The following is a 15477-nucleotide window of genomic DNA, read 5'->3' as shown; positions in this document are numbered from 1 at the left end:
CCAGTCTCTGGATTCATTTAAGGAAGAGTTGGGTAGAGCTCTCAAGGATAGTGGAATCAAGGGTTATGGAGATAAGGCAGGAACAGGATACTGATTAAGGATGATCAGCCATGATCATATTGAATGGTGGTGCAGGCTCGAAGGGCAGAATGGCCTACTCCTGCACCTATTGTCTATTGTCTATTGTCTAAAATACTCTAAGCCCCTCCATCACTATAACATCAAAATTACAATGCAAGAGAATGTTCTGCCACCTTGCTTTGGACATGAGCTTATTTTTATTGGAGCATTGAGCTGGAACAACTACAAATTTCCAAAAGTGTAGCAACACTTTAAAAGAATAGGGTCCTCTAACTTCCGCTGACTGTTAAGCAAAATGCATCCCCATACTCTGAAATTTTAAATGTGGTCCATCGTGATGAATTTCATAAGGTCATTGCACTCCCATTCCAAATTATTCTCCGTACACCTCGTGATCCCAGGACCATATGTCCAAGGTTTGGGAGATTCGGCCATCACATCGTAACAAAAATCTGAACATTGCATCAGAAAATACAATTTTACTGATCCCAAGCTGTAGTATTCCTCAAACAGTCCACCCCAAATCAGCAAGGATCAGGAAAAATTGGAACCAAAACAAAGAAAAGGCTCAAGTAAGAGCGACACGTCTATCTCAACCTTTCTATAATGCATGGCACTATAAAAAGTTTGAGGATAAAATGAAAGCAGAACTCACAAGTGAGTTCAGCATTTATATGTTTTAAGATTTTTTTCAAACATTAGTACTTTTGAGTTCAATAGCAAGAATGGCTTTCACTTTGACATGACCTTTCCCTTTATTAGTCTAATTATTATTCAATCAATGCATTTAATGATTCATTTTTAGTAAATTTCTAATGGCCCACCTGTTTGAACATAAACATATGGACATTTATTCCCAGGAACTCACAATTCCAACAGTGTGTTACATACATCTGTTTGGGGGGAAACAGAACTCCCACTGTTTTATAAAGTGTGTGTAGAGAGCTACATTGCAAGATTCCCTTGTGTGTTACAGGTGCACCTGTTTTTAAAATCAGCAGACCAGTTGGAAACACTGGTGTAAAACTCAGGAATTGTGGAATCTCCAACAACAAAAAAACCAGTAATTCATTCCTGTTTCATCTATTATTAGAAAGACTGAAAAGGACAGCTTGTTAACCTGCAGAGACTATGTGTAAAAGCTGTTAATCATACATAGCATTTGTATAAATTTCTGATGTGATGATAGTATAGATCTTTGCAGCTATCCCTTCACTACAAAGCACATTAGGACCACACTTCTGATCTGGCCCCTGAGGTACCTCTGCCATAAGAATCCCTCAAGAAGGCATTCGGGAAATTTAACACAACCTGATTCCTTTAAGATTCAGAAGGATGCCAAGAATTGCTGGCTGGTGGGAGGAGCATGTGTGGATTTTCTGCCAAATCCTCCCTCATCAAAGGGTTGTGTTTAGGAGAATTCTCATTATTACTTAGGAAATCCTGGCCTGCTTACTTCCTATGGGCTCCTTTGGAATTTGCTGCTGAACCTTCCAAAGCACTAAATTGTAGGAATAAACAATCAGTGCTGAAGATAATCTGGCATACCTCCCGACAGCACAGTCCTGCTCTGACTTTTTGGCTCCCTGTTGGGATAGGTGTTACTGATGTACCTGCTCACTTTGCAGCTCCGTGGGGCAGTTAAGTGAAGGAGCTGCTCCCACCATGGTCCTTTTGACTGCCTATCTATGCACATTGTCTGTCTTTCCACTGAATTCTATAACTCAGCTGCATTTACAATTTGAGTACCTGAGCAAGATATTTTGTCCTCACTTATTGCCCCTCCTTTCTTTTCTTCAATAGTATGTCTTTTGCACCAGACTAGCAAGAACCAATGGTTAGTATCTTCACAGCATCTGAGCTAGTAGATAAATGCAAAGCTTTCTTGTGGACAAAGCAAATCCTTCCCACTGACATGCACCAAAGGCTGAACACAGCTAAATGAGTGTGCCAGACATATTTGGAAATTAACATTAATAAATCAAGCAAGTTATAAAATAATACAGGAAACATGACTATGAAAACTGTTGTCAAAACACTATTAGTTCATCAATGCCAATTGAGGAATGCTCTCCCTAGTCTGACCTACCTGTGGCTTCAGTCCCTGGCTATGCCTGAATGCCCCTATCAAGGCTGGTAGGAAATGCAACTTTGCTGATTTTAAGCACATCACAACAGCAAAGTACCTTTTTTTTTTGAAGTGTGTATGATTTCTTTAACTGCACAGCCCCCTTAAATTGTTTCATGTACATGTGCCTCAGGTAGTAACTTAAAGGGCTGACATGTATACAGTTTTCATGGGATCATTTGGGTTGCTGAGAACCCAGCATTTTACAGGGAACATTGCCCAAGAGTTAGTTCAGAGAAAACAACCGCAGATTTTGAAAATCCAACAACCCATAGGTAATTATTTTAGCATCAAGGACTAAGTGCATTTTTATTGAATTATATAATTTTAATGCTGAAATAAGTAATTAATTCAATTAAAAAGCATCGTAATCTTCTACAGAGCCAATGGGTCCCTGGGTTTTGGGGAACACAGCAAAATTTTACAACTGCTGTACTTGTCATTGCTGGTTTTTACTGAAGTAGATTAATTTATCTGTGATCCGTTGGTTAAACTTGGTAAATTCACAAATTTAATCCACCTCCACAAAAACACACAGACAGGAACACATATGCATTGACCTAACATACATCTTTCCAAATGTGTTTTGGGCCCTCCTCCAACTAGCCCCTTTACAGATCTGTGGAAAATAATCAAGCTTTATTGAATGAAGTATTAGTTTAGGTCTCTGGTCTAGTGAAATAATAACTACACTGCTATACCCATATATATTTCACATGTGCTCATCTCAACCTCTCAGACACAATTTCACTCCAAGAAATAGATGACTCACAATCACCATCAATTCCGCCATTTTCATTGGAAATACAGTTGTTATGCTTCAGTTAGCTGCATTTTTAGTAAGACAATGCTGTTAAAATTGTCACAAAGATACTTAATAATTGTTATTCCTTGCAGCATGTGAGTTTTAAAGGATGTGGCATATTGGATTTATTTCTAGTTCTGTGGAAACACCCATAGCATTGTCATTAAATTACATCATTGACTCATCGTTATGGACATTGGAGATTTTCTTCTCACAGGGCTTCCTAGACATCACCTCTCAATCTCTTAGCCTCCAAGGAAAACGTCCCAGCCTATCCAGCCTATCAATCTTCTAGCCCAGGTAGTATCCTGGTAAATCTTTGCTGCACGCTTTTTAGTTTAATAATACCCTTTTTATAGTAGGGAGACCAGAACTGCATGCAGTAATCCAAATATGGCCTCACCAACTTCTTGTACAGCTGCAACAGGATAGCCCATCTCCTGTACTGAATGCTCTGACCGATGAAAGCTAGCATGCTGAAAGTTGCCTTCACTGCCCTGTCGAAGTTATTTAATTTATTGACACCATAGATTTATTTATTTATTATATATATTTCTACATTACAAAGACACTTTTTCTTGTAATACAATGGCATCATGCACCCAAGCATAACAATGATTTGAAAACATGAGGCACAGAGTTACTCCTCTTACTCCATTAATTCCCACTTCGACAGTGGAAATTGAGGGACAATATGGAGGCCAAATTCTATTCTTGCATGAGTATGAGAATGGGGATATAAAAATGAAAGAGGAAGCTCTGAGTTATTGGATCAGAGCAAAGCTAAAGATAGCCTGCTACACACTTTTACAAAAGAACACAGAGATGTACACCACCAGGATAACTGCTGCCAATTAATAAGGGCAGATGCAAAGTTTAAAAAAAAATCAGCCAATATTTTTGAGTAAGTTTAAGGATTTGAAGATCCAGTGTAACATTTTGCCTGGCAGCCTGAATGTTGTAGTTTGGCTGTGGCAATCAATGCTTAAAAATGTGTTGCTGGAAAAACGCAGCAGGTCAGGCAGCATCAAAGGAACTGGAGAATCGACGTTTCAGGCATAAGCCCTTCTTCAGGTATCAATGCAACAGTAATGCAGCCCAAACAATCTGCTGTCCTTTAATTAATAGACAGAAAATTGAACATATCACAAATCCATTGCTCTGTCAGGAATGATACATTGAAAAATGTATTTTGTTGTAACTGATACACATTGATTACTTCTTTCACCAAGGAACTGACATCTTTTTGTTGAATTGATTGGCAATAACTTCCTTGACATTCTTTTCTATGTGTTCACCACTCTATGCTCAGCTTCTCTTTCAGATGTTGAATATATGCTCCTGGTTTCTGAGTTTATGGTTGCAGAGAACGATTTATCAGGCTCCATTCTAAAGAATCTATGCTTCTTTAGAATCCTGAAAATGCTGCTAAAAGCATTCCTTTTCAAACATAAACTTGTTAGTCCCAAATTCATGTGTCAGCACATCCATTTCTAAATCAAGATCTCATTGGTCAAAGATGTATTTTAGGGATTACACATATCATATCAAAAGAACAGCACCTTCTAGCTCCAGAAGAATATTGTGGATCAGTGCTAGGCTGAGTTCATCAATATCAGCCCTGCCTCTTCCCTTCTACATTGCTGTCTATGGTGTGCTATGTTTAATTCAAGTCAGCATGAATGTTAGCTTGATTTGAGACACTTCTATCCATGTTTGAGAGTGCACTTTTACTACGCCACCCATTTCACGTTGGAACTTGCCATGAATTGATGTTCTTCATTGAGACATTAAATTGCGGCTTCAACTATCGTACTATTCAGATGCCTGTAAAATTAGCAATAGCACTATTTGAATGTGTCCATCAATTTATCTTGGCTGACATTCTTCCCTCAACAGTGTTACCTGTTTTGTTTACATTTTTATCTAATGTTTTGGGATATAAATTGGGTGTTCCATCTTGAATACTAGTTGTGTTTATGTTTCCCTCCTCAATACTCTCTCCAAGTCCAAAATATCCAACTGGAGTGCACTGGCCACAATTACATGGTACATGGTATTCCAAATGGATTCAACAATTGTACAAGGCAACTAGTAACCACCGGGATTCATCATTTATTGCTATTGGTTATCACTATTGTGCAAATGGCATTAAATATTAATTGAGCCATTATTAAAACTTCACTGTTTCATGCATGTTCACCAGACTATCACATTTTAACATGTATTTTTTATGTTTATTCCATCTCCTCAGTCTTGGTACCTTGCATTTGCCCATATGAAATAAAATCTGCCACTAGTAAGTTTATTCTATATAAATCTCTCTTTGCTTACTTGTTCCTTATTATTTACAACCCACCTCTGCCTCATCTAACACTGTGCATTATGGTAAGCCCTGAGCATTACTCATGGTCCATTCAGAATTCATTGATCCATAGCAAGACTGCAGTAGAGGCACGATAATGAACACATGAGTGAAAGAAGCTCAACTAAGTTGAACAATCTCCTTTTTTGCCTATATCCAGTCACTCCTGATATAGAAACAGGATTCATCCGTAATAGCCACTGCCACATTCAAATGGCTAATGACATGAAACATTTTGGTTCACATCTGGACAAGCTTTGAAGGCTTCATGGTGTCTCTCTTCCAATATGAGTGAGTGCTTTTTTGGATAGAAGAGGAGAAAACTGTTGAGACATTAACAACACGTATTGGATATAGAAGCATGCAGGTTTGGTTTGGTTTCTCATACTATCATATTTCTAATCTCAGTTAATTCGGTCTAATGCATGTAAATTCTAAGATAAGTACCTAATCACACAAAGAAACAATGGCATCCACAAATAATTGTACAGCAGCTTCCATCATTACCCCAGCCTAGAAAAGAACTGTGGACGCCAGTGGGACTAAGCCAACATAATTCCGTCCAACTTGGGAAGACAAAGGAGGAAAATTGCTAAAGAAGGTGAACAGAGAGAGCAAAAATCAAATTTTTGCTTCACCAGCATTTGAATTAAGTCTCAATTGTTTAATATTAGTATTACAATAGTGGAAAAGTTGAGATCTCTGTGATGCAGTATTTTCTATAGCTCCTGTGCTCAGACAGATCTAAAGGCATCTTCGCAATTAGCTAAAATTATTTCTGTGATTAACAGGATCTGTATCTTTTAGTAAGAGCAATACACATATGTATGCATACATACATACACACACAAAAACGCACAGAGGAAGCATTTGTTTAACTGTTGTCAAGTCTAGATAAACACATATCTAATGCAGGCATAACTCAGGTCCAAGTGTAAAACTCAATGTAGCATTCCAATCCACCACCATTACACAGAATTCCCTAGTCAGCCATCGATTGCCTTCAAGTTTTTGGCAAACTAGTTGTACGTTTATTAGGTTCAACTGCAAATGGTTGCCGGTCTGGGCACATGAAACCTGGTTCCTTTGAAAAAGTCCAGAACATGAAATGTGTTAAACATATGGATTAGAAATGTGTGCATTTTAAGTATTACAACAACTTCAATATATTCCATTGTTATGTTGGATTTAAAAAAAGATAAATACTAATTAGTTGGACCTAAAATATGGAGGAACATTAACAACATTTTGATTTTAATCATCTGAAATATTACTTCTTACAGAAGCTTTGAAAAAAATAAATAAAATATGTGGTGCCACAAAAAAATCCCTGCTGTTTTCAGCCTGGGTTTGATTAATGATTTTCTGCTTAATAAAAGGTTCACAAACCATCTGTTTTTTTCTCCCTAATGCCTTGCCCAAAGGTTTTTTCTTCCCCACTTTAGGCTCTGGGCCAGCCGACATTCTGCTTCCTTCATCCTTGTAAACAAAACCCCTTGTTTTTAATCTTCTAGTGCCATTTCATACTGACTGTAATGCATATTCATTGCTAGTGCACATTTTCATCGACAACATTTAATCCCTTCCACCACCAGCAATTACTGCAGAATGCTATTTGTAATGCAGGAGGCCAGCATTCCCTTCAATAACAGCTGGGTTGCAGATGGGACCTGCAATCATTGTGCAAAATAAAAATTTACAAGATGCCAGTGGAATTTATTTCGTTTTTTTTATGGAGTCAAGGAGGAACCTTTCTGTTTGCTGCTTTCTACCGAGTTAGTTCTTCACAAGCACAGACAGGCTTTGACATTTAATCAGAGGGGTCAGATAGACCTGAAGTAACACAAAGGGGAAAATCATGCAGTGCCACGGTCAATTTACTGAAATGTGATTGCCTCAGAAGTGCAAGTTATTGGAAAACAGAGAACCCATCAGAAAACAGACGCACACACAAAAAAAATTCTAAACGGAAGTGTTACGTAATAGTCATAATCAATTGGAATGTGTGCTTTGTCGGTTAATAATGCCCCTTCAGAGTTAGATTTGGGCATTATTCTTGTTGCCATAACAACGCTAATCCTAAAGAGTATTATTCACTGATAATGCAATCCTTCTTTGTCAATGTTGCTTAATAATAATTATTAGACTCGACAGTTTCCTTTTCTTTTAAAATCAGCATTAAATATTTGTAAATATCATCCTTAGCTTAAAAACAGTTAATAATCCAATGGTTATGCAGGTTGGATAATTATTTGCTATCATTTAATCACTGCTAAATGATCTACTCTGCTTTCCCTGATGCACTTTTCAGACTTGCTATTGTTTTGCAAGGTGGTTCTTCACCTAGGTTTCTCAGCCATTTATGCTATTATTTATTTCTTGACACCTTCCTCTTTCTGTACTCCTTCCTGGCTGAGTGTCTCTCCTTCTAGGTTGAGTTTGTTTGCAGTAGAGTAGGCTGAGGGTTTGATTGAGGTATACAAGATTAAGAGAGGCATAGACAGCTAGTTTGTGAGACTCTTTTTACCCATGGCAGACATGTCTAAGACCAGAGGACACAAGTTTAAGGTGAGGAGTAAGTCATTTCGACATGATCTGAGGAAAGAAGATTTCCCCCAGAGGATAATAGCTATATGGAACATGCTTCCTGAGAGGGTGGTGGAGTTATAACAGTTAGGAAGCATCTGGATGAGCAGTTCAAATGCCAAGTGAAGGTAAATAGGATTAGTGTAGTTTGGTGTTTGTTGGTCAGCATAGTTTCTATGCTGTGTGGCTCTATGACTTTAAGACTGATGCCATTCTCCTCACACCTTGAAACTGTAAACACGATTGCCAGAGCAACTTGTTCTTTGCATTTTTCCCTCTTTCATTATTGTCTTTGCTTGTTGTTGACTCCAACCCCTGAAATCTTAGGTGTGCACCATAATGAAGGAATTCAGAGGATCAAAGATGTATTTTATCACTGTGCAAAATTGTCCCCTCCTCTTCTGAAGTAGGTAATCCAGCTTGCTCAGAATTTCATAAAGAGCATCAAACTCCAGAATCTTGTCCAAGTGGTGATTAACCCAAACAATGTCAGCGGAGTGCCACAGCCAGACACAATCCTGTCTTCATTTGATGGCTATATACACATGTATGTATACATCCTCATTGATGAGAAGTAACAACCTGCCTCACTTCAACTCTCTGTAATGCAGGCACACCACTGTCAACTGTAAAACCTCTTCTTATTGCTGTTTCAGAGATTATCACACTCAGTACATTTAATACAGGCTAAAACTTACATTGAATCATAGAATCCCTACATTGCAGAAAGAGGTCATTTTGCCCATCTGCATTGATTCTTTGTAGAGCATCCCCCCAGACACAACCCAACCCTGTAACCCTGCATTTACCATGGCTAATCGACCTAGCCTGCACATTCCAGGGCAATATTGCTTGGCCAATCCACCTAACCTTCAAATCTTTGGATTGTGGGAGGAAACTGGAGCACCCAGAGGAATTCCACATAGACATGGGGAGAACGTGCAAACTCCACACAGACACTCAGCTGAGGGTCATATCAAATCCGGGTTCCTGGCGCTATGAGGCAACAGTGCTAACCACTTGCTGTTTCACTTACTTATTGATTCTTCAATGCAATAAAATTAGACATATTGTAATCATTGATAAAGTTTGAATTTCAGAACAAAACTTAAGAATGATCTGAAATATACAAGATAAGCATTTAAAGAATCAGACAAACATATTTTTTGGTCAGCCTTCTGCCCTTCTTTCTTTTGGGTGTCGAATCATCCTGAGCTACAGATCCAAAGAGATGTTAAGCCCACAGGCACTTCAACAGCAGGGCAGGTACATACGCATTTGACAATTTATGGAGCATTGGCCTCTTTAACACAGAACTGGCAGAGTTTTAACATAACTCAAATGGCAAACAGAATTTTCTTATCAAAACTCTTAACCTAATTTCCTATTCATTTATTTCTCACCATAATTGAGTATCTACATGATCTTTAGGTTGATTATAAAGTCAGATAATGTTACCAGGGCAGCAGTTGTGGGTTCATTATTGACTTTGCTGCCCTAGAAGGGAAGGAGGAGAAAAACAAGCCATGAATCCTACTCCAGATCTTCAGTCAGTGACCATGTTAGAAAATCTCTGGAGATGGACATCAGGAAAAGACAGATTAACTCATTTACCACATCTCCTATGATCAAATAGTCTGTCAATGTTCCCATCGGAAGACTGCTACTGGGTTAAAGTGCCAAATAGCTGGTTTCCTGAAGAAGGGCCTGTGCCCGAAACGTCGAATCTCCTGTTCCCTAGATGCTGCCTGACCTGCTGTGCTGTTCCAGCAATAAAGTTTCAACCCAAATAGCTGGTTTTCCAACTTAACGAAAACCTAACCAAGACACAGCATCTCCAGATCCATGGCTACTTCCATTCAGAAAGACAAAGGCAGCAGATATATGGGAATACCACCATCAGCAAGTTCCTCTCCAAGCTATTCGCCATACTGACTTGGAAAACATTTCACTGTCGTTGGGTCAAAATCCTGGAATTCCCTCCCTAAGGGCATTGTGGGTCTACTCACAGCATATGGACTGCAGCAGTTCAAGAAGTCAGCTCACCACTAACTTCTAAAGGGCAACTAGGGATGAGCAATAAACGTTGGCCAGCCAATGATGTTCATATCTCATGTGTGAATAAATAAAAGCAAAATCTTCAGCAGAGGAAGAAATGATAAAATGCTGAAAGAAATACCAAAGATAGAATCATTTTTATTAGTTGGTTTACCAGAACACAGGATTCAATTTACAAGGAATTAAACAAATGTATTCTAATTTCATGGATATTGAAGCATAGATTGAGGCTCAAATGCCTTGCATTGGAACTTGGAAGAGCTTATCCATAGTGTAGCCACTTTGCAAATAGAATTACTGCTTAAAATGTGCAGGACCAAATGAAAAGAACAATTCACAAGAGAAAAGCACACTGATCTATTGTACATCTTGAAAGACAACCTGCAAAGAAAATTTCAGTGAACAAGAAGAAGCTGCAGCACTGTGCATTATCACAGTCTAAAAGAGTACACCTATCATGGACAAAATATACTTAATACTACCAAATAAATGTATGGAAAAATGGATTTAGAACATGGATGTATTGGTGGCAACTTTAAAGAGCTTTACATTGTACACATGGCTAATGGTACAGCTGGCAGGAGTTGTATCTCTGAAGTTCAAATCTAATTTGAGGAAATGGTGCTGAAAATAGTGTCTAATTTTCTCTTTACATTTCTTCCCATTGCAACACCATCAAAACGGTGCAATGCTCACACAAAACACATATTGTGAGGGTCCTTGTCATAGCTGATAGAAGCCAGCAGGGTAGCCAGTAATCTGATTCCATGCTGGGACTGAGATATCAGCTTCAAACCAAGTGCTTTTTCATAGCAGGAGCTCAAATGTTATATGAGTAAAAATCCCCTTGAGAGGTGAGCTTTCTTGCCTCTGTATGTCTGGACCACAGGTCAGCAGTGTGTACACCCCAGCAAGCTACAGAGAGCTACCTACAGCAGAAGTGCAATGTAAATCGCCAGTGAATAGGTATCAGTAACTGGAGTAGGAATTTTTCATTGCTTCAGGCTGCTCAAAATACGAATTGTGTTTCCAGGGTTGCTTTTTGACTTATAGTATCTGCAAGTTCACTGTAGTAGGTAATGCCCATTATGGTATCTTTGCATTGGAGATAAAATCTCAAACTACTTTATGCATAAGTCACTACAAAGCGGAATTGAATGAACCCATACACCCATGCTTCAAATATTCCCAAGAGAATTGGTATGTAGGTAGAACAGAGAGTTTAAAGATAAATTTGAAATCCAGTTTAACTGCAGCTGAAAAGATGTACAATTTACAGTGAGAGACAGGGCATTATCTTTCTGGCATGTGGAATGACACACCAAGACTGCAACTTTTCAGGCAACTTTTCAGGCAGCCTATATTGATATTGGCTCATACCTCACTTGGCCAGGGTGTGCCAGGTGCTGTCACAAGATATAGCTTATAAATCTGTTTATTCACCAGCTCACACATTAATGAGTTTTTAAAAAATAATTAATTAAAATAAGGCTGAGTGGCAATGTGTGCTCAAACACCTCTGGGACTTGGGTTTAAATTTAGTCCAGACAGACTGGATGAAGATCTTTGCCTGATGAATGTTGAGGGTCTTAAGTGAAATGAGTTTAGGCAGTCTCCATCCAATTCCCGGTGTCCTTAAATTCGGCACTAATTGGCACTAATTCGACAAACTTCCCCAGAGAAGCCATAAGGATAGAGAGTGTGGGAAATGGGAATGTCAAAGTGATACTCTTAATTGCATGTGATGTGTGCCATACCTGACTTTGGAATGCTGGATGCTGTCACTGAGAGCAGGATATTCTATTCGTGACACTGTCATCACTCATCTTGATGAGCATGGGTACCAGAAAATAAATGACAAAAATGTCATCCTTGAAGCACACAGATGACCTTGGGGAAAAGAAAGAGAGTAGACTTTCTGGGGGTACACCCAGCAGTGTTATCAGCTGTGGCATTAACAATGAAGTAAGGAGTAAGGGTGCAGAAAACTGCTTGGCTGTAAAAGTGATTAGTCCCATGCTGTGCACTATGGGACGCTGCTTATTCGTGCATTTTGACAAAAGAGCAATGCAAGTTAATCAGATCCAGAGAAAGCAGACAAGCAATTACATAGTGGATCTACATCTGTTGTGTTCCACTCCAGTGGATGAAGAATTAACTGAATTCTGATGTAACATCCTTTTTGCAGTTCATTTAAACTCGTATTTAACAAGAATGCAAATACCATAGCTGCAGCCAACAAAGGCAAGCTGAAATATTTCATTTAAATAAAAATCAAAGCCGTTTTGAAACAATGCTTTCCAATGGAAGTTGTGTTGACCATGATTTCATTTCGTAAATGCTATTTAACTAAATTAATTTCCTTGATTGAGGATTTGAGCTGATCCATCTGTTTGACTGAAGAATTGATATATTGATGGAAAGCACTCGTAACAGTAATAGTCCTGTGTTGTGTGTTTTTATTACCATGGTGAGATACATTTTTAACATCTGTTGCTGAAAAAGTTTAACTTTTGGCTAAAATATTAGTGCATTCATGATATGTGAGAAGTTTATGTGCTCAGCATTCAACTCATGTTAATACTCTTTCTATTTTACTATGTACATTTATTCATGTGTGTATATCCTTGTCCCATTGTCTGCTATGCTTCATCATTTGCTGTTCTTACTTTTCATCAAAGGCGATTTGCCTTGCCTTCCACACTTAGAGGCAGAGTGAGGAGGTAGGTCCTGAGCCTACCTCAGCTGGAGTAGGAATTGAACATGCCACTGGTGCTATTCTGAATGGCAGCCTTCTAATGCAAACACCCCACTTTATCATGTAACTGCCACAAAAGTGTTTTAAGTATAATAAAGGCCCTTTAACATGTTATATTTGCTTTGAAGTGATACTGTTGCAAAGGAACAGAAATTACAGCATAACTAAGGAGTAAAATTACTGATATGACAGTGCATCAAACTCAACTAAGTGGTGTGAGATTATATTATTGAACTGGGTGTCCAGATGTCTTACCAGGAATCTATAGCTCTGAGCTGAGGAGAATAAGACAATGTCTGGAGAATGTCTCTCTAACCTGGTGGTTAAAGGGATTAGGTGGATTTGGTAGAAATGATGGTTTCCTTGAGTCAGTTGAAAACAGATGACCCCATCCGACATTCATCTCCTTTCACTTACGATTAAGAATCTATTACTTCTGAGGTTTGATTACAGTTACTCGGATACCACACCGTTCATTAAAATTCAACTTCTTAATATTTTACCTCCACCTGTTCTGGTCTCAGCGCAGGGGTCTCAGCCCAATAAGCTTAACATGGGTGGTGGGCAAGTTGTTGGAGGGAATCCTGAGGGACAGGATTTACATGTATTTGGAAAGACAAGGACTGATTAGGGAGAGTCAGCATGGCTTTTTAAATGGGAAATCATGTCTGACAAACTGGATTGAGTTTTTTGAAAAGGATTGATGAGGGCAGAGTGTTGGATGTGATTTTTATGGACTTCAGTAAGGCGTTCGACAAGGTTCCTCATCGGAGACTGGTTAGCAAGATTAGATAACATGGAATACAGGGAGAACTAACCATATGGATACAGGACTGGCTCGAAGGTAGAGGACAGAGGGTGGAGGTGGAGAGTTGCTTTTCAGACTGGAGGCCTGTGACCAGTTGTGCACAACAAGGGTTGGTGTTGGGTCCACTACTTTTCTTTATTTATATAAACGATTTGGATTTATATGCCCTCTAGTTTAAAGGATGTTGCCAGGGTTGGAGGATTTGAGCTATAGGGAGAGATTGAGTTGTTTGGGGCTGTTTTCCCTGGACCGTCGGAGGCTGAGGGGTCACCTTACAGAGGTTTATAAAACCATGGGGGCAGCATGGACAGGGTAAATAGAAACTATCTTTTCCCTGGCATGGGGAAATCCACAACTATAGGGCATAGGTTTAGGGTGAGAGGGAAAAAGGGACCTAAAGGGGAATTTTTTCATGCAGAGGGTGGCGCATGTATGGAATGAGCTGCCAGAGGAAGTAGTAGAGGCAGGTACAATGACAGCATTTAAAGGCATCTGGATAGGTATATGAATAGGAAGGAGTTAGAGGGATATGGGCCAAGTGCTGACAAATGGGACTAGATTAGGTTATAATATCTGGTCAGCATGATTGAAGGGTCTGTTTCCAGACCGTACATCTCCATGACTCTATGACTGTATGACTGCAGAGTCTATTAAGCTCCTTGGATGGCCTTGCCATGGGACTCTGCTCAACTCAGCCCCTTGCAATGTTACAGTGTGGCAAACAAGACTAGCCAGCTCACTTCTCCTAATCTCATTGGAGGTACTTACTTAATCAATGAATGGCCACTTAAAGAGCATTTCCTGCCCAGCCTTGATTTTCAGGCTGGAAGGAAGAGGACAGGGGTTTAGGGATATTTGAAAGTGATCCTGCTCAAGCCTCCCTAGCGGCCTTCCACCCCTTGACACATGGGCTGATGCCTGCACTTGCTCCTATCACCCTCGCCCTTCCCCTCATCTAGTTCCTCCACTGACATCCCAATCCCCTCAGGCCCCATTTCCACTCTCACTCTAAAATGGTACTGTCCTGGCCTCCAGGACTTTTATGACCTGCCTGCAGTCCCTGAAACCTACACTTCAGCTTCAAGCACTGCTGTGATCAAAGAGTTGGTGCCAAATCAGATTGGTCTGCAGCTCTCTGACATGGAACTTCTTCCTGATTGAAGGGCAGAAATCTCAGTTTTTATGATATTTATATTCCTTGGACCATCAAATGATAGTGGGGCAGCTAGCATCAGCAGTGATGTTCACTACATACTCTCAACTAGCCAATACGGAAACCTGACCACCTTGAAAAAAACATTGCCTGGCCTTTCTTGTTTTAAACTTATAAGGAAACCTGTCAGTTCAGCTGTTCAGAAGAAGCAGCACCAGAATGCCACTCATCCTGTCCACGAATGAAGCTGATAAAATTATGATGTTCTCCAAAAGAATACAGAATGTTCACGTGAGGTTACCTACCACAATATCAAAGAAGAAGATTACTGCTTTCAGAAACTATCTTCTCTGACATAATTGGAGGAAACCAAAGATACCCTAAAGGAAACAAGCACAGCAATGACATTGATGCCAGAGAATGTATCCCGCACAGAGCTCTCAGGAAAGCAAAGATCTAGTCAGGTTATAGCAACAAACTGAACCCGAATGTATCCTCAAGCAGACTTTCAATCTAACAAGTTGTCAGCCATTTATAAAGTGAGGGAAAAACGATCTAGTGGTAAAGAATTTAGTAACCAGAAAAAAATCATGGTAGGAGATTTTATTTAGTAGGAAACAAACAAAATGGCAATTATTACTTAAAATGTGATAGATTTGGAAATGGTGATGCAGAAAAGAAACTGGCTGTCCTTGTACACCAACAGTACCCCTCCACCGACACTCTCATTCGTTT

Source organism: Chiloscyllium plagiosum, chromosome 1 (assembly GCF_004010195.1).
Source record: "Chiloscyllium plagiosum isolate BGI_BamShark_2017 chromosome 1, ASM401019v2, whole genome shotgun sequence".
Lineage (NCBI taxonomy): Eukaryota > Metazoa > Chordata > Chondrichthyes > Orectolobiformes > Hemiscylliidae > Chiloscyllium > Chiloscyllium plagiosum.
This window is presented reverse-complemented; position numbering follows the sequence as displayed.